Source organism: Phoca vitulina, unplaced genomic scaffold (genome assembly GCF_004348235.1).
Source record: "Phoca vitulina isolate PV1807 unplaced genomic scaffold, GSC_HSeal_1.0 scaffold9, whole genome shotgun sequence".
Classification (NCBI taxonomy): domain Eukaryota; kingdom Metazoa; phylum Chordata; class Mammalia; order Carnivora; family Phocidae; genus Phoca; species Phoca vitulina.
Window position 1 is genome coordinate 29,199,450 of NW_022589712.1, and position 21,290 is coordinate 29,220,739.

A 21,290-nucleotide genomic window follows, 5' to 3' on the forward strand; every position below is an offset into this window, starting at 1 on the left:
AATCTGTGAGTTAGGTGGAAGAAACTGAGGCCTAAATAAAATAAATAATTTGACTTAATTTCACATGAGTATTGAGAGGCAAATTGTAACTCAAACTGAGTTCTTTTGAACTCCAGTGCTTTTTTCATGGTTATGTGGTACTTGCAACAAAGTTTTATATTACAATAATTTAACCTTGTTTGGTGTTTGTTGATAAGTCCCTTAAGGATAAAATTAAATCCCTTGTTAAGGAAATCAGCTTTATCATCAGTGAGGTATTCAAAAATTACTTTCAAGTATTTTTTCTGCCAGTATGACTTAACTAAGAGACGTGGCATTCATGTATAGAGAATTGGTATCCATTTCCAAATCCTTGCAAACGAGCAGTCCTAAGAAGTGAAGCCTTTTTCTCATTTACTTAATTTTAAATCATTTGTGGTCTTCCATTTCTTGAACACCAATTCTGTTTGATTTAAAATCTTTTTTTTTTTTAAGAGTATTTATTTATTTGACAGAGAGCGCACATGCAGGTGGAGTAGCAGGGAGAGGGAGAAGCAGGCTCCCCGCTGAGGAAGGAGCCAGATGTGGGACTCAATCCCAGGACCCCCCCATTATCCAGAATTGAGTTATTAGCATATTGATGCATTTAAGCAATAACAGTAGACAATATTAATGAACACTTATATGCCGAATATTGTACTTTTTATCTCTGTTGTCTCCTTTAATGTTCACAATAATCATATAGAGTAGGTATTTTTTTTTTTAGATTTTATTTATTTGAGAGAGAGAGCACATGGTTGGGGGGAGAGGGGGAGGGAGAAGCAGGCTCTCCACTGAGGAGGGAGCCTGGCACAGGGCAGGATCCCAGGACCCTGGGATCATGACCTGAGCCGAAGGTAGACGCTCAACCGACTGAGCCACCCAGGTGCACCTATATATAGGGATTATTTTTATCCTGGTTTTACACCCGGAGGATCTGAAGCTCAAAAATGACTAAACATCTTGCTCTAGGCCACAAAACTAGTACATGGTAATGCCAATGTCTTTCTCTGTTTTACACATTGTTTGTGTACCTGTTTCTGTATGTAGAGAATATGTCTTTTTTTTTTTGAGACCACACATCACTTTTTAAACACATTTTAACTTAATCATGTGCTATATATATGTTAAAATTTTTAAATTTTTGTTCAATTTTTAAAAAATTTCAATTTTTTTTAATTAGGGTAAAATACACATAACATAAAGTTTACCATATTAACCATTTTTTTAATGCACTCCCATGTTTATTGCAGCCTTATTCACAATAGTCAAGGCATGGAGGCAACCAGGTTAACCATTTTTAAGTGTACAGTTCAGTAATGTTAAATATATTCACAGTATTTTGAAACCAATCTCCAGAACTTTTTCATCTTGCAAAACTGAAACTCTGTACTCTTCATTTTCCCCTCCCCCTGCCTCTAGCAACCATCCATAGACTTTTTTTTGTATGCCAGCAAATTTAGGTTTTCATAGTATTCTGTTATTTCATCACTTACTCTAGGAACTTAAGTTTTCAATTTATTATTACAAAAAGTGCTTCAGCAAATATTTTGTACATTTGTGTGTTTTTTCAATTCTGTTATAAAAGATATTTATAGAGTAGTAGTGGCTAGAGTAGCTGGTTAAAAAGGTATGGGCATTTTTAATGCTTTTGCTACATATTATGAAGTTACCCTTTAGAAAGGTTGTACTAATACTTAACATTTAATTTTTAATCATAATAACATTTCTAATGTTATTTTATAAAGGATAATTATATTTCACTGATGGATTATATATTTGTATTAAAGCTTTCTTTCATTAATAGAGTGGATAAGAGTCAAAGATGGTGACTTTCTTATGCCATTTTTGGGAGGCTTGCTGTGATGATGGTCACCTATGTGTTCCTGAAAGTTTTATCTGTGCTGCATTGTGCACGCTGTTATGTAGGTTGGCATTGTATAAAATACCACTTATTCTTGAGAAAACAGTACCTAACTTAGAAGTTTCTATGATAAGTAAAATAGTCCATGGTGTGCTGTTGGCACAGTGTATGGCACATAGAAAATTCTCACCAAGTGTTGACTGTCTTAGTTCAAAGAAATGAAGTGCTCTTTCACTACCAACTAAGGAACGAGTGCAGCTAAAAGGTGATTATAGTAAAGTCTAATGCATTGGGGTGCTTAAATGACTTCTGACTTTTTTTTTTAAAAATCAGTTAACATAGTGTATCATTATTTTCAGTGGTAGAGTTCAGTGATTCATCAGTTGCATATAGTACCCAGTGCTCATTACAACAAGTGCCCTCCAGCTGCTGACTTTTTTAGGCTTTTTTTTCATCCTTCATGATGTTTTCACATAAGCCACTTTGGCTCGTCTCTCTACTTAGCCATTTTTAACAGCCTGATAGAGATTCTTCTATGTATTTCTTTATTTTCACATAATATGTAAAAACAGACACACATACAGGGATTTTTCATTAATGTTTTATTAAAATACTATAATTTCATTTTCCTTATAATACATTGTCAGCTAGGATATTTCCAACTTACTCTTTTTGGTGATTTTATGATATTCCATGATGTGGCTATGCTACAATTTATTAAAAATTTGCCGTATTGAAGGACATTCATTTTATTTCCAATTTTTGTTTCTATGAACAGCGCTGTTTATAGAACATCTGCAAACATATCTTTACAAACCAGGGCTTTTGATGTTATGAGATAGATCTCCTGTAGCGGGATTGCTATATTGAAAGGTGTATTGTTTGTTTTAAATAGGTATGGCCATTGCTTTATGAAAGTTATTATGGTTCATCCCTTTTCCAGCAGTAGGTATTAGTACTTTTCTTGATTTTGGACAGTCTGACAAGTGAGAAGTTAATGTATTCATTGTTCCTTTATTTTGCATTTTTATGATCATTAATGAAGTCAAGTATGTTCATATATTCATTTGCCATTTGAACTTGTTCTGTGGATTGCTAATTGTATCCTTTGCCCATTTTTAATTAGGTTGTCTTTTCCTTATTAATTTGAAGTCTTTATATTACAGATACTAATTTTTGAAAAAATTACTGAAGTATAGTTGACATACAATGTTGTATTAGTTTCAAGTGTACAACATAATGATTCAACAATTCTATGCATTACTCAGTGCTCACTATGATAAGTGTAATCATTACATCTGTCACCATCTGACATTATTATTGACTTTATTCCCTATGCTGTACTTTTCATCTCCATGACTATTTATTTTATAACTGGAAGATTGTACCTCTTAATTTCCTTCACCTTTCTTCTCCACCCACCTCCCCTCTGGCAACCTTTGTATCTGAGAGGTTTTTTTTATTCATTTGTTTTTTAGATTCCACATATAAGTTGAAATCATGTGGTATTTATCTTTTCTCTGACTTAGTTCACTTAGCATAACTTTCTCTAGGTCTATCCATGTTGTTGCAAATAGCAAGATTTCATTCATTTATTATGGTTGAGTAATATTCCTCTGTGCGTATATGTGTGTGTGTGTGTGTGTGTGTGTGTGTGTGTATCACATCTTTATCCATTCATCGATTGATGAACACTTGGGTTGTTTTTATATCTTGGCTATTGTAAATAATGCTGCAATAAACATCGTGGTGCATAAATCTTTTCAAATTAATGTGTTTGTTTTGTATCGTACGGTATTTCTATTTTTAATTTTTTGAGGAGCCTCCATACTGTTCTCCACAGTGGTTGTACCAGTTTGCATTCCCTGTGCACAAGGGTTCCCTTTTCTCCGTATCCTTGCCAACACTTGATATGTCTTATCTTTTGGATACTAGCCATTCTGACAGGTGTGAAGTGATGCTTCGTTGTGGTTTTGATTTGCATTTCCCTGATCATGAATGATGTTGAGCATCTTTTCATGTGTCTGTTGGCCATTTGCATGTCGTCTTTGGAAAAATGTCTATTCATGTCTTCTGCCTGTTTTTTAATCAGATTGTTTTTTGGTGTTATGTGAGTTCTTTATATATTTTGGATATTAACCCCTTACTGGATATCATCGTTTGCAAATATCTTCTCCCATTCAGTAGGTTTCTTTTTCATTTTGTTTATGGTTTCCTTCACTGTTACTTTGGTGTAGTCCTAATAGTTTATTTTTGTTTTTGTTTCCCTTGCCTAAGGAGACATATCCATAAATATGTGGCTAAGGCCAGTGTCTGAGAGAGAAATTTTTTTAGTCCTATGCATTGTAAATAATTTTCCCAGTCTTTATTTTCTTTATCATCTCTTTTTCTATAGAAAAATTTAAAAACTTTATGTCACTCTGTCTTTTTAACTTAGTAGGTTCCAGTCTTGGGTTTAAACCATCACCCCCTCAAAAAACTCTAGGTTATAAACATTCTAAATTTTCTTTTGAGAGAATTATATGAATTTTTTTATGTTTGACTTCTAATTCTTCTAAAATTTATTTTTGTGTGGTGTGTAAAGAAGGGTCAAACTTTATTTTCTTCCAGATTTTCAATGCATCAGCTTTTATGCTCTGATCAGTAGTGTGTGGTATAGTAAGAGGGGATAGTAGCTCTCAGATTAGATCAGTATTGTTTTGCAAACTAGCTCTGTCATTTGTTATCTGCATGACTTTGGTTGACTGGATTTTTCTGAGACTTTCTTTAAAATGGCCATAATGTTATCTACTTCAAATATATTATGATTTATTTAATCCAGCTTCTGCCATATAATAGTCTCTTAAAACAGTGCTGGTTTCCTTTTTCTTCTTCCTTTTACTAATTGCTTTAAAATTCATTACATTTGTTATCAGGGAGTTATTTCTGGATATGGGTAATGTTCGATATTACCAGGTCTTCTTAAATCATTTGGGAATGATTCTTGGTCCCACATATGAATTCATGATGATGTCAGCAGTTAGTATATGACCTTTTGTATATCCTTTTAAAACTTCATTTTTTTTTTTTTTTTTAGGATTATTCAGTGCAGTAGCCTCTTCCTGTCTTTAAGACCATGTTCTTGGAAGATCCCAAAGGTAGAATTTAGGAAAGAAATTGAAGACTAGGTGGAAATAAGGATTAAGTTGAACCTATGTAGGCCGGGGTATGTGTGCATATGTGTGTATTTTACAGTCATTAAAATAAAACAGTGTGAACAACACCTAGATAATGAGAATATTAATGAAATTTAATGCCTTTCAAATTTGATTAATACTGTTTAATTTTTACTTATCATCTCTTTTTAAGTTGGACCTCTTTCTTGAAGTTTTCAACAAGGTTCTTGTAAACTTTTTTTCCTTATTTCAGCTCATATCCGTACTATGAGACTTTTCCTCTGTGCCTTTTCCTCTGTCCAAATGTTTAGTGTTTTTCTGATTTTGTGACTGAAAGTTGGTTGTCACTCTTAGTTTCCACAGTAATTTGGAGAAGAGCACAGGTACTTGTGTAGATTGCTTGGATTTATATTCCATTTGAACCACTTATTAGCTGTATGCCTTCAGCAAATTACTTAACCTTGAATGTCATAAATTTCTCATTTGCAAAATTAGGATAATAATAGTTCTTATTTTTTAGGGTAGTTACGATGTTAAATGAAGTCAAATATTAAGCCATTATAGCATGTCTTGGCACATAGTAGGAACTCATTAAATTTAGTTATTCTGCATTGTTGAAGAAGTGTTTCTCAAATACACATTCATGCCTAAATTTAAGACGTACTTCAAAGTATTAAGATTTGTTAGGGAGAGTCTCAAGGGTAGATAATCCTAGGGATAGGAATATAGATGAGGTTTCTCAGGGAGAGTTTAGAATAAGTGAGAGGTCTAGGAAAGAATGGTTAGGGATATTGATATGTTTTTTGAAATATACAATTTTATTCTATAAAATAAAAAGGCTTTGTTCCTAATTCTGGTCTAACAAAATTTTTATCACAGCAATATTAACAAAATGTAAATGGCTTTGTTAAAAGGAAAATTATTAGTAATATAGTATTGTCTTTATTCCTTAACTCTTGAAGTAGCAAGAATTTTATTGCTATGGAATGATTAATTCCATAAATTCCATAATTTAAATTCATTACATATATTAGATTTTAAATTTTGTGGATGCTACTTGAAGGTATATAATCTAAAGTAATATACAGGTTGAAATCTATTCATCTAAAGTTTTTTAATTTTTAAAGATTGCTGGCTCAGCAATATTTATGTTGAAATCTGATCCCAATGAATATTTTGGGGTAAAACTTTTTCTTCCATGTGATAGCAGGTGGTGGTCCATGGTGGATTTGATGAGGCAAATTTTGCTATATAAAAGCTATTTTAAAGTGAAAAAATAATTCATACTGAATAAATCACAGTCAGTGCAGCTGTAATATTGAAGGAAGTGGTTTATTCTCTGTAACCTAGTTGATGTACTTTTTGAATGTACATCTGGTAACTAGAATTTAAGTATGTAGTCAGATTCACTGAAATGATTTCATATCTGAAGTAGTTTTTCATTGAAAATTTAACACTGGTTTCTTTGAAATTTTTGAAAAATCTTATTTTCGTGTGTGAGTGTACGTATATGTACTGGTGTATTTGAAACATTTTTTGGAACAATAATGACTGATAGCAAAAAGTATACTTACCTGGAACTCCCCCCCCCCCCAACACCCTTTTCTTTCTAAGTAATCTTAAATGTTTTTTAAACTCAAGGTGTTTTGATCTGAATGACTTTAAATTGTAAATTTTTCTTAACTTAAGAGTCTGTTATAGATTTATTTTGAATGTTTCTATCTTAACCTTCTAAATACAAGGAATTTCTCCTTTTGAAATCTTTCAAATCACCTATTCACCTCCTATTTTTCTCAATATCAAAGTAGTATATCCTTAATTAGAAAAAGGGGAGAAGTCACTCATGATTTTCTTACCCAAAGACAATACTTTTGTGTTTTGCCATATTTTTTTTCAATTTTTTCCTATGCATATTTATTCTTTATCTTATTAAGGTTTTTATATACAATTATTATACACACAATTTTGTATCCGATATTTTCCTTCTTTACATTTTATATCTGTGCACACATTTTTTTTTTTAAAGATTATTTATTTATTTATTTATTTGACAGAGAGAGAGAGAGAGACAGCGAGAGAGGGAACCACAAGCAGGGGAAGTGGGAGAGGGAGAAGCAGGCTGCCCGCTGAGCAGGGAGCCGATGCCCCTGGGATCATGACCTGAGCTGAAGGCAGACACTTAACGACTGAGCCATCCAGGCGCCCCTGTCTGTGCACACATTTTTAAATGTAGAATCAATTTTTATATCCCAGTTTGATTCAGAGAATACTTGAAAAACATTGATTAAGAAATCGTGAAAAGCATTTTTAATTTAAAACAAAAAATAGAGTTTTTACATCTTTATAGGTACTATTCAGATTTGAAATTAATGCTATCAGGTAAACAAGCCTACATTTTGAACGTGTCCCTTGTAATATTTCTCATGTTTAGTTATGGATTTTTCATGGGGAAAAAACAAACACACCTTGGTTATTTTTAATTGGGTTTAAGAGTATTATTTCCTAGATAACAGTTTTCATTAACTAGTACCCTATTTGATGTGCCTGATAGTATTAAAATTCTAAAAACTTTTACAGTTGATATTATTTAGAGATGAATTATATATATATGTGGGAGAGATTCTCACTGAATAGGCTAACTAGTTAATTTTAAAAATAAGATTATGAGGGCAGGAACCTTAGAAGGTCATCTGAACTAATTTCCTGACTTGAGGCAGATCTTCAAACATCTTTTTAGTTATGAACCTGAAACCAGTCAACAAGAGGTAGGTGGTTATAATTTGCAAAGAATGTTAATCTGGGTTGGTCAAATTGTTTAACTTAACGAACCTCACTTCTTCATTTATAAAATTATTTTTATACCAGATAAAATTTTTTTTTAAACTGCTTATTTATTTTTTTAATTTTTTATTGTTATGTTAATCACCATACATTACATCATTAGTTTTTGATGTAGTGTTCCATGATTCATTGTTTGTGCATAACACCCAGTGCTCCATGCAGAATGTGCCCTCTTTAATACCCATCACCAGGCTAACCATCCTCCCACCCCCCTCCCCTCTAGAACCCTCAGTTTGTTTTTCAGGGTCCATCGTCTCATGGTTCGTCTCCCCCTCCGATTTCCCCCCCTTCATTCTTCCCCCCCCCCCCCCCCTTTCGTCTTTTTTTTTTTTTTTTTCCTTAGTTATTTTTCTGTCTCAGGACATCTGAGAGATACAGCACTTTGTCAGCATCAGTATCTTCCAGTGACAAGGATTTTCTTTCTTTCTTTTTTTTTTTAAAGATTTTATTTATTTATTTGAGAGAGAGAGAATGAGAGAGAGTGAGCACATGAGAGGGGGGAGGGTCAGAGGGAGAAGCAGACTCCCTGCCGAGCAGGGAGCCAGATTCTCGGGACTCGATCCAGGGACTCCAGGATCATGACCTGAGCTGAAGGCAGTCGCTTAACCAACTGAGCCACCCAGGCGCCCTGACAAGGATTTTCAAAGGAAGAGGGTCAAGGATGGTCTTGTTCTTTCCATCCACCTTCTCCTCCCAAGCTGAGAATCACTGGCTTAGAGAATATGTTACTTTTTTCCATCTATAAAATTATGTAATCTTATTAAATATTTGAGTGCCTAGTATGTATGTACCAGGCAGTGGACTGGATGTTGTGGAAAACATCAAAAAGTACCCTTCTGGAGCTCATAGGTTAGTTGGAGAGGTAAGGCACATATATATTGATATTTTACAGTATAGTCAGAAAACAACATATGCTATATGAGGATATACAATAAAGGTTTTTGACTTCAAGTCATATCATTTTGGTCTGGAGTTATCATTGGTAAGAATTTGGGAGTATCATGTATGACCTAAAATTGATAGCCTTATGCCATGAGGTATGCTTTAGAGCCTAAATGTCACTTTCCCCTCCTAAAATCAGCATCAGCAAAAGGTTAAGGAGTTAGTATGCATGTGTTTGTTATTAGGGGAAGACTAAGTATGCATGTGTTTGTTATTAGGGGAAGACTAGCCTACCCTTCCAGTTTCCCATTGGAATTTAAAATTGTATCAAACAGAAACTTCTTTGGTAAGCAGAGAATGATTTAACTACTAGGCTCTAACCAAATAGATGCTTTGGGGATTTTGAAATGCAAACATTAAAGGAAATCAGAATTACTGATTTTAACAACTTACCTGAAGCATTTGAGAAGATACTAATGATTAACCTCACTAAAATCACAAAATCATGATCTTGACAAAGCATTAACAATTTATAGAGACACTTGACTGAGCAGTTTTTGTATACATTTAACTTCAGAATAAACCTGGTTCAGTAATCTTGGGAAAATCAAGCTCATGAAGTTTGGAGGAGGTGCATCCAGAAACGGGAAAGGGGAACGTGCCTTGGAAGCAGCCCAGAGAAAAGAAGCAAAATTTCCATTAATATAGGCATGTGATCTTTAGAAATCTACTTAAATTTTTCATCTGTAAAATGAGGGACTAGACCACATGACTTCTAAAAATACAGCCCACAAAATTACCTGACTCCATGAATCAGATTCCATGTAAGGATTCTACAAGAAATGCGAATGCTTATTTTCTGCCTGCCCCTTGATTGGTCTGAGTTCCTCCATTGCCTGCCTGCCTGCCTTTTCAGCCTTCCCTTTCTGTAAGCTACCTCATCAGTTCCCAGGTCGTAACTTGCTTCCTGTGTTTATCCAGGTTTCTACCCAATTTCTCTTTGCCTTGAAAGAATCTCAGACACAATGTGTTCTATATTCATATCTAATTTAGAGTCCTAGGGATTAAGATCTCGATTTTTTGCCTCCCTGACATTTAATTCATCATCACGATGTATGGATGTATTTTCCTCTCCTGCCTGTTTCCTCTTACTCACTCCCTGTGCTATGGTACTTGCTCAGCTACAGTCATAGCACTTGTCTCCTGCAAAATTCTCTTTAATTTCTTTGTATTTTCTTTCAGTCTTGTCTGTCTACATGTTCATCACATTTAGAATGAAAGTTACCTGAAAACAGAGACTGTTACTCATCTTTGTGTCGCCAGTGCCAAGAACATGTTATAATTTAACTTGCAAAACTCTAAAGACTCGAGATAGTATCTAAGCAGTGTTTAAAAAAATAATTTGGTGGCAATCCCCGTGTATTTAGGAGGAAGCAGTTTCTCTATGTATGGACTGTTGTAATTTTGACTTGATGAAAGGACCAATCAAGAGAAGCAAGACCCTGATAGCAGATTTCTCTTAGTTCTCGGGAATGTGTTTTCTGTTTGGTAATGACATAACCATCTGCTCTTTCTTCCTTGCTGGAAAATTTGGGAACTGTTACTTGTCTCACCTGCTTACATACATCCAGGCATCAAGTAGTTCTGATTTTACCCTGTAATAGTTTGGATATCCCTTTCATTGTCTCCATCATTCTGATCTTGGTCAGTGCATAAAATTTCTTACACGTATTGGGACAAGTCTTCTGTTCTCTCTCCAGTCTTGACTTCACAATCCATTTTCCATGCTGTGGTCAGAGTAGGTTTTTTAAAAGCTCTGATATTTTACTCCAATACTTTAATTCTGTTAGTGGGTGTTCTTATATTTCAAAATCAAGTTAAATTCCTAAATGTTATACATGGCCCTAAATGTGTTTCCTGCTTTTCTTACGTCTTACCCACTTAACCTCTTTCCCTATGTCTCAGCCATGCTGATCTGCCAGCCGTCATATATGTTTCAGGCATTGTGTCTTATTTCCCAATCCCCTTTTCCTTATTTTGTCCTCCAAGGTTCATTAGGAATATTTTAAAGGAAACCTTGCCTAATTCTTTCAGTGTGGGTAGTTCAGCACGTTTCCTGTACACTCATTGTGCCTGCATTGTCGCAGTTCACGTGGTAATATGTGTGTTACCTCTAGTAGACTTCTGTTTCTTGAGGATAGGAATTAGGTCATTATTATTATTTCATCTGTTTATCCTAGTACCTAGCACAGTGTCACACAGTTGGCATATTTCTTCTCCCCATCATTAATTAATTTGTGATTGCCAGAGTAATAGTGTCTGTGGATTCCCTGGTATCAAATGAGGAAAAGGAAGTTGATATTTTGGTGATATCAGAGACTCACAGACTATGCTGCTTTCGGGCATTACTCTGCAGCACTGAATACTTAATATATGTCAGGCGTTGCTCTAAGCACTTTACGTGTATTGACTTATTTAAATCTCGTAACATCCCTATCAGGAAGATTCTATTATTGTTATTTTGTAGGTAAGGAACCTAGGCACAGAAAGAAGTTAAGTAACTCACTGGAAGTCACATTGTTAGTAGCAGAGCCTGGATTGCACCTAGGCTGTCTTGCAGCAGAGTCCATGTCTTACCTACTTTACCAAACTCTGAATGGTAAATTGGAGGATTTTGACACGGAGTGGTTATAGGGGTTCTCCTGTGGGAACATGAAAGTGTGCAAATGTATCTACAGCTACTTTATTCTGTTGCCAGTTACACAGAGGACACCGGTGTTTCTACCTCATAGGCTGTCAGTAAATCTTTGTAGGATGAATCTGAGAGTCTTTGATCGTCAGTGCTAAAGTTGGCTTCTGGGATTCCTGCATTATCAAGAAGCCTTGGCTTCCTTGTATTAATAATTTTCATGAAAATAATGGCATTTGCATGAACATGGAAATAGCTTGGGCCATGGCCATGGATGTGAGAAAACAAGAGTGTATTTGTGCCAGAAAATTCGAGTCCGCTTGCGGGAGTAGTAGGGAAGAGATGAGTCTTGAAAGGTAAATCGGCCATGAGATCCTAAGGGCCTGACCTACGTAGATGGCAAAGGAAAGAAAAGGAGAAATTTGAGACATGTTGATGAGGAAAAAGTAAATAGAGTTAGTATTAATTGTATATAGAGGTTTTGAGAAAAGGGGGAATCAGAAATCAACTGTGGGGTTTCAAGCTTGATTGGACCAGGATAAAGCAGTTGATCATTTTCTGGGCAAGAGGATGAGTTAGGAGATGATCTATGCATTTGAGATGGTGCTTATAGGGTATAAAATATGTATTTAATGCTTTTTCTAATAACTAGAGTAGTACTCAACGGGGGGTGATTTTGGACCACAAGGGGACACTTGGCTATGTCTGTAGACACTTTGGATGCTGCTAAACATCCTGCGGCGGGGGCGTCAGCTCTCCCAGCAGAGAAATTTCCTGCCCCAACTATCGGGAGTACCACGGCTGGGAAATTCTGCTCTAGAGCACCTGAGGCATGCGGGGTAGATTTTTACCATGATATCTTTCAGAGAAGTCACATTGATAATCCCCTTTTAGTTTTCACCCTTCCTCCTTTAGAAATTTGTCAGAGCATAGAAAGAGCTGCCAGGAAATGATTCTGTTTGTTCAGTTCAGCCACCAGCAAACAGGTATAAATGATATACAAAGTATCAAATATTTAGGTTGGAGAAATAGAGAAATACAAAATTTGCAGGAGCTTCAGTCAAGGAGCTTCAGAGTGGAAACAAGGGGTTTCCCTAACACAAAAGGCAAAACTGTTGAGAGCATTTCTTTCAGCTTGGTAGCACATTCTGAATATATAGTTGCCATTGAATGGCTGACTGGATGAACTTTGCACTTTTGTTTCCAAACACAGACTTTTCAGTAGTGTGGCCTTCAGGATCATTGATGGAAAGGGCTTGGGTTGTGGTATGCTGATTCTACGTGTTACTGTCAAGGAGGATTTTACTTTATTAACTTTTAAGAAAAATCAAGAGCATCTCTGAAGAATACTGTAGAAAGAAGTTTTTAGTGTTTTGAAGTATTTGTTTTAATTTGTATGCTTTTCACTTCAACATTTTAAAAAAAATTTTATTAGAGAGAGCACAAACTGGGGGTGGGGCAGCAGACTCCCTGCTGAGTACGGAGCCCTACGCAGGCTGGATCCTGGGACTCTGAGATTGTGACCTGAGCTGAAATTAGATGCTTAAGGGACTGAGCCACCCAGGTGCCCCTTCCCTTAAACATTTTTAATTATAAAATAATATAGTTGTATCACAGAAGTATATAAATTTTAGAAATGAAAGTTATTTCCTTTTTAATATCACTCTCTAGACATAATCACTTTTAAAAGTTCACTTCCATTCTTGTGGACTTTTGAATGCCAAGAATATAGTGATATAGCATCTTTGCTATTTAATATTGCAGTTACTTTTTCCACAGTGTGTCATGGTTTCCTTTTCATGAGTATAGGTTTACACTTTTATATCTGAATTGTTCAGATGCATTGTAATTTGTTTAACCACTCCCTTATTGATGTACACCCACCTTTTTTTGCCATTACAGACAGCACCACAGTAAACAATCTTGTTCATACATTGTTGCACAGTCCTGTTAGTTATTTCTGTAGAACACACTGCCAGAAGTATAATGTACATAGTAAAATTTTTTATTTTATCACACTTTTCTCTGCCAAAAGTATACCAGGCTGTGCTCTTGCCAACAGTGTCAGATAGCACTCTTCTTCCTCTTTCCCTTGGCAACTCTAGATGCTAATTAAAAAGTAGAAATATTTCTACTTTTTCTTCTGCCCTCTCTCCCCCTCTGTCCTCCCTCTTCCACCACCTCCTCTTTTTAGTCCTCTCCCTCAGTCCCCCTCCCATTCGTGTCTCCCCTTTCCTCTGCTATACCTTTCTTTGACTTGTGTATCTTGACCTGGTTCTTTTATTGTTCACTTTTTTCTTTCTGAGTTGTTTTCTCTTGTTGGTTTGTAGGAGCTCTTTTATTATATATCTTAACCCCTTGTATATATTTCCCTACATACTTTATGTTTCCTTGTGGTATCTTTAATCATGGAGAAATTTTAAAATTTTTATATAAAACTTGTTAGTCTTACTTAAATGTTATAAATACATATTTTTAAAGGAAATACATTTTTAAAAGATTTTATTTGAGAGAGAGAGAGAGCGCGACAAGCAGGGGGGAGGGGCAGAGAGGAAGGGAGAAACAGGCTTCCTGCTGAGCAGGGAGCCTGTTGTGGTTGTGGGGCTCTATCCCAGGACCGTGGGATCATGACCTGACCTGAAGATAGATGCTTAACTGACTGAGCCACCTAGGCGCCCCTATAAATATGTTTTTATATTTTTCTTCTTTATATTCATATCTTTGATCAACAAAGAATTTATATATGATACACCATAGACATATGATAGAACATTTCTTTCAAATGAATGGCCAATATTCCCAACAACATGGAATAACCCATCTTTTTCCCACTGATTTGAAATATCACTTTGCATATTCTGAATTTCTATTTGTAACTCTCCATATATTCTTACATATTTTTCTATATACTCAAATGCTATTCTTATGTATAGTAAATATAAATATATTCCTATTGGTACATTTGCAGATGCTCTGTTCTCATTCATCAAGCTATTCTTATGCCCCATTTTAATTTACTCCAGCTTTATAGGAGAAGGTCTTGATATCTGGTAGTTCAAGTCCCCTATTATTATTCTTAATTTAAAAATTTTATTGGTCATTCTCTCACATTTACTCTTCCAGATGAACTTCAGCATCAACTTGGCTTGTTTCTTCCCAAAATAATCCCTTTGGATTTTGTACTACTGGATCATTCTTTTTGTTGTTGTTGTTTTTGTTATGTACTCTTGAAACTTGCATGACACTTAAGCAAATTTAAAAAAAAACAACAAAAAAACCAAAAAACAAAAGAACCAAAAACCTGGGCTCAATCTAAAGGTAAAGTACACTTTTGTGTTACTGTTGGTCTATGACAAAGCCCAATCTTTTTCAGATTTTTTTACCTGGTTGACCCTTAAATAGGCTTTTTCTCAAATTAGTTTTGCCTCCTCTTTCTTTTTCAGGGTCATGTCGGATTTCATTTGTTGAGACTTTCCTAATTAGGTGCATACTTTGAATTCTCTTGCTTATTGTTTCTTTAACTCATCTCTACCACTTTTATAATTAACTCTCAGGGTAGTGTATAAGCCCTTTGTGAATAGCCACCGTGCGATTCATATCTTTTTTTAAACCCAGTTATATCACAGGCCAAGGTTGTATAGCCTTTGTCAGATCAACCGATATGGACCTCAGTTTTCTTAAAGTAGGTAGAATTATACCTACTCTGCATGGTTGTTATGAAGGCAAAAGAGTATGTAAGCACCTAACAGGAGAGCATGCGAGAGTGCCCATAGCAGGGCCAGATTGGCTTTCTAGAATGCAGATCTCTAAACATTAGGAAGTGGCTGGTATTAAGTGCAAGTAATAGAGAGTAAACTGAGGTTATTGTCCAAAGAAGAGATCGAAGATAACTTGCAAAAGCAATAGAGATCATCTCATGTCTTCAAAATGTAAACTCTTAGGGGTTAATCATTAAACTCTATTGAATGTTTGTTGTGGGCAGAACACTGTTGTCATGTGCTGTGGACTATGTGAACATATGTATAAGACAGTTTCTACCCTCCCAAGAGCTGGTCGTCTAATATTGAGTGTGCTTTAAGACCAAAGGAGTAAATCAGAGGCAGGTAGATCTTTTGGATATGCAAGCTTACGTTTTCAGTAAATTCAGGAAGAGTATGACAGTTGTGTGGTGCTGGGGAAATTGAGCTCTGTATCCTTTACAAAGGCATACACATTGAAAAAGATCTGGGCCTAGATAATTTTTTTTTTTTTTTTTTTTAAAGATTTTATTTATTTATTTGAGAGAGAGAATGAGATAGAGAGAGAGCATGAGAAGGGGGAGGGTCAGAGGGAGAAGCAGACTCCCCGCCGAGCAGGGAGTCCGATGCGGGACTCGATCCCGGGACTCCAGGATCATGACCTGAGCCGAAGGCAGTGGCTTAACCAACTGAGCCACCCAGGCGCCCCCCGATAATTTTGTATTTAAGAGAAAACTTAGACACTGCTCTTTAGATCTCAAGTCTGGAAACGAAGCAGTGGAGCCCTGGAGGAAGCAGCCCATCAAGGAATAACTACAGGGACAAAAGAAGGCTTTGCTTTAGAGATAACTGGAGTATGAGAATGATGAATTGGACAGGTAGGGTGAGATGATTAAGTGCGGGTCTTACCACTTACTGTGAAGTCACTTAATTTCCTTGTGTCATTTTTTGATCTATAAAATAAGCAGGTTAGGCTTGATCAACTGGATAAGCTGTTTTTTTCCATCCGAATGAAAAATCAAAATGATGATCGATTCTCTCCGTCCTCCTAGAGACTGAACACTAGTCACTAATATGTGAATCTTCAGAATGCGTATCTTTTTGTGATTGGGTTTTACATGACTTGAGGGAGGACATTGATTATTATCCTTTGGAATGGCACATTTTACTTTTACCTCCTAACGGGCTATTTAATTTGAAAATCATTTTAGTGGTTTGGGAGTCAGAGACATATACTGGACTAGAAATCATTTATTTCATTGTAACAGGCGGTCCCCCACTTACAATGGTTCTACTTAGATGTTTTGACTTTACAGTGGTGCTGGCGTCATACGCATTCAGTAGCAACCATACCTTGAATTTTTGAGTTTTGATCTTTACGCAGGTTTTAATGTGATGCCATCTTCCCTCATGATGCTGGGCAGTGGCTGTGAGCTGCAGCTTCCAATCAGTCACCTGATCACGGGGGTCAACAGCCAATATGCTTACAGCCGTTCTGTACCCACACAGCCATTCTGTTTTTCACTTTCAGTACAGTATTCAACACTTTACTAAAAAGCAGGCTTTGCATTAGATGAGTTTTCCCAACTGTAGGCCAATGTAAATGTTCTGAGCATATTTAAAGTAGGCTAGGCTAAGCTGTGAAGTTCTGTAGGTTAGGTGTATTAAATGCATTTTCAGCTTATGATACTTTCAGCTTATGATGGCTTTATTGGGACTTGAGCCCACTGTAGGTTGAGGAAGATCTGTAGATGAGAAAACTGAAGCTAGCGAAATTAAGGGAACTGCTTAAGGTGTAAGGGAGTAGTAGCTAACTAGTGGCAGAGCAGGAACCAGAATCCCCCCCTTTTTTCTCTGCAAGTATTCATTCCATACTGACATTTTTGGGGGCTTCCTGAACATTTAATGCTCAGTTTTTTGCGGTTGTTACGCAGTGAATGAATTTCTAGTTGGTTGGGGAAGATTGGAGAACACAGTAAACATTTCATATTTTTATGTGATGGAGGATTCAAATACTCATATGTATCTCTTAGTGATCCGTGACTGGTTATTTTAGTTATTAGTTCACTTCTGACCTATTTGTAGATTTTGCCTGGCATCAGTGTGATGGTGATTATGAGAGGAACTTTGTAATGTGGTTGGATAAGTGGAAGTGTATCACATTGCTGTTGACAACAGCTCAGTGGAAAATTTACTGAATGTATCTTTTTTCTTTGTGGATAACACCAAATTGAAATTAACATATTTCCAAAATAGCCCAAGTCAAGTTTATCTCTCAAAGGGAGGGTTCTAGAGTTGGAATTATTGAACCCCTTGAAATGGCATGCAAAATTTTATGTGTTTGGTACATTTTTCTGGCAAGCGTGTCCCATTGTTTTTGTGAGCTTTTTCAAAGGGGGGTGTGTGTGACCTAAATAAAAAGATTTCAGAACTACTGGTTTAATGGGTGATATTCAGATCTATAATACTAGACTTATTTTACTCTGAGAAAAAAAAGACTTTCATTTAATTGAATTTTTGAAATACTGCATCTTGTGTTTGATGTCTTATAGATAATCACTAGAAATGAAAATAATATATATTTATTGTATCCCCAGAAATATTATAGGATCATATTGTGATTTTTGTACTTTTAAGACCTTCTTTGTCATTTTAATTTTAGTTGTTTTTTTTTTTAAGTCAAAATTATAGTTTTTCAATGTACTAAATGTGTAGGAAGTGAGAATTAGTCCTGGCTAGCCTGGATTGAGACATTCTGTGCTTTATGGGTTTTTTCTCCCTATTCTTTTGACAGAGGCCAAAATCCACCATGCCTCTTTTCCTTGTCTTAGGATGTCCTCCCTACCTACACACACCACCACCACCACCACCATCATCATCAGTGCTGTGTGTCCTCCTTTTTTATCCCTGTCTCATCTGTGACTCCTCTCTACTTTTGCTATAACTCTGGAACTGCTTTTTTCATAAAAATCAAACCCACCTGTAATTCTCAATCTGTTTTCTGAGTGGTTTTTCCACTCCTTGCCTTACTTCACTTATATTCTCTCAAACCTCAGGGTCTGGAACGTCAACTTTGTTCTTTTCGCCTTTTCCATCCCATTATTCCTCCATCCTTTTTTTTTTTTCCTGAAGTTTTTGCTCCTTTGAAATTCCCGTCTTTTGCCAAAATCATCTGTTCGTTAGTCCTCTCACTGCTATCATTTACTGAGCAACCTCATGTCCTCTTTATTCATTGAATACTGGCAGCTGGCTTACAGTTTTCTTCTCACCCTCAGCTCTTGATGATCATAGCTTACTTGTGCATCGATGTGGAAAAACACCAACAAATGCTACACCTGGACTTTGAGTTCCTTGACCACTTGATTTCCAGTGACCTTCACCTCCTCAGCAATTCACTCTAATTCCCCTCCTCCAGAATTGCGAATTCATACTCCTGTTCTGACCACGACCACTTTTCTTGACCTATGGACCTCTTCTGTTTATCCCAGTGCATTAGTACTCTTCCTTTGTCATTTTATTTGTTTAATCCCACTTCGGATTCGTGATTAATGATTAACCCCTAAGAGTTTACATTTTGAAGACATGAGATGATCTCTATTGCTTTTGCAAGTTATCTTCGATCTCTTCTTTGGACAATAACCTCAGTTTACTCTCTATTACTTGCACTTAATACCAGCCACTTCCTAATGTTTAGAGATCTGCATTCTAGAAAGCCAATCTGGCCCTGCTATGGGCACTCTCGCATGCTCTCCTGTTAGGTGCTTACATGCTCTTTTGCCTTCATAACAACCATGCAGAGTAGGTATAATTCTACCTACTTTACTCTGGGAAAACTGAGGTCCATATCGGAAAAAAAAAAATCTCAATAACTTTTCCTCCCATTTTGCCAGTACCTTTAACTGCCTTATTTCTTTGCTTTCTCCTTGCACCTGTTGGGTAACCCTGAATGAAGCACTTAATGTCTTCTCTGTGCCTGTTCCTAAATTGCTAGACGAGATCAGGTCACAAAGAAAGGCAGATTGATTCCCTTATAAATGTATTATCATAGATCTTTTTAAAAGATGTTTTTATTTTAGTTGACCCAAATGTTACATTAGTTTTAGGTGTTATCATAGATCTTAAGTGGGCCTTCAGTACTGTCCAGCAATTCCCCTTTGTGCAACAATTATTGAAAACTATTTGCTTCACTGGTCTTTTTACTTTCCTTGTTCACCCTCAGTCTCACTAGGTAACTGGCTCCTTGTTACAGTGAAAATAGAAGCTAACCATTAGGAATTTTCATCTTCCATCTCCTCAACACACAAACCTACTTCCTATTACAGTCAAAAGAGCCCTTCGCCTATCTTAGTTTAGACTCGGCCTGTGCTTCACATCCCATCCCTTTCTGCCTTCAGGAATTCTAAAATATCTAATGTGAGCTTTTCTCTTCCTAATTTTTTCAACCAGTCCCTCTCAGTTCTATCCTATCAGCTGACTCTTTTCCTACCATTCTACCATAGCCCTCCCAGTCAAACTTTTTAAGTGAGTCATTTGCACATATCTATAATCTCTCATCTAAAGCCCTTGGGACCATATTTAACTCAGAAATCAGAAGTTTTGAGATTTAGGAAAGCATTACCATGTACGTACTACCTATGGTATGATAACCTCAGTGGGATGGGGGGCAGCACCCTGTGATCATCACATGATGATTTCTGACCTTGAAATGTATGGTTTTTCACTCTAAGTGGGATAAATAAAGGCTACAAATAGCCTTCATGTCAGTCCAGGTCAGGTTTTGCTTCCAAATTAAAACAAAAACCTTAATTTTCCAGAGCTTTCGGGTTTTGGAATTACAAATAAGAGATTGTGGCCAGGTACTTCCTCTGTTTTCTCATCTTCATCTTTTTTTTTTTTTTAACCCATTCTTGCTTTTCCTTCTCTCACTTCTCTCAGATGGCTCTTGCTAACTCTACCAATGACCTTTATTTGAAGCGATCATGTCACTAGTGAATGTTTCCCCAGACTCGGGTGGTGCCAGCTCCATCAAACACTCTTCCCCTGGTTTCCTTGGCACCCCCACCCGCCCTCCTCAGTCACCCTTTTGCAGGCTCAGTGTCCTCTATCTTGTGATTAAAGGCTGGATTTCTTTCAAGGCCCTGTCCTAGGACTACTTCTGTTCTTACTCTATATTCACTCGCTCTGTGATCTCACTTAGGTCTGTGCCTTCAACTACTAATTATGTGCTGATGAATCACAGATAGATGCTCCAGCTCGCACCTCTCCTTGAGCTTGACTCTGTCTTCTCCCCTCTTTCTTCTTCCTGTCACTTGCTTATATCGTTTTGGTGGCTTCCGATTTTGTTAGAACAAGTGTTAGGATCTGTGTGGCATGGCCTGACCACTGCCCCAGCTTTAGCCTCAGTTAGTGAGCTATGTTCCCTTTCCCTTCTGCTTTTACTTCCTCTGAGGTCCCGTGCTGCCTCCCACAGTACAGTCGCTGTGCAAACTACTCTCTGTTCACAGTACTCTTCCTTTCTTTGTAGGTCATTCCTACTCATTTTTGCATCATTGCTCAACTCTTAACTTTCCTGAGGAAGCTCTCTAATTTGTGTGCCCTATCACCAAACCTTTTGACACCATGTACACATTCTGACACTAATAACAGTTTTATTTTTGGTCAGTTAGTGCACTTTCTCCATTAGATGTAAGCTCTCTAAGCACAGAGATTATGTATGCTTTTGTTTACCATTATATTTCCAGCATAGTGCTTGGCATATAGAAGGCAATAGTAAACATTTTGTATGCATTATATACATTAATTTATCTTTTCTGATTTAAAAAGTAATGCATATTTCCATATATATATATAGAAGGCAAATAGTAAACATTTTGTATGCATTATACACATTAATTTATCTTTTCTGATTTAAAAAGTAATTTATGTATATTTCCATATATATAGAAGGCAAATAGTAAACATTTTGTATGCATTATATACATTAATTTATCTTTTCCAATTTAAAAAGTAATTTATATATATTTACCAGTGTAACGTGCAGTTTCCACTTTTAAGTGGACTGGTAATATTACTGAAAATTATAAAGATACATTCTAAAGAATTCC

At 36.2% G+C, this 21,290-nt stretch overlaps 1 protein-coding gene across 2 annotated transcripts in view; it reads left to right on the forward strand.

The window, feature by feature from the left end:
* HBS1L (HBS1 like translational GTPase) overlaps window positions 1-21,290 on the forward strand; it is an 85,555-nt gene that overhangs the window by 27,696 nt on the left and 36,569 nt on the right. The gene's annotated exons all lie outside the window — the stretch shown is intronic.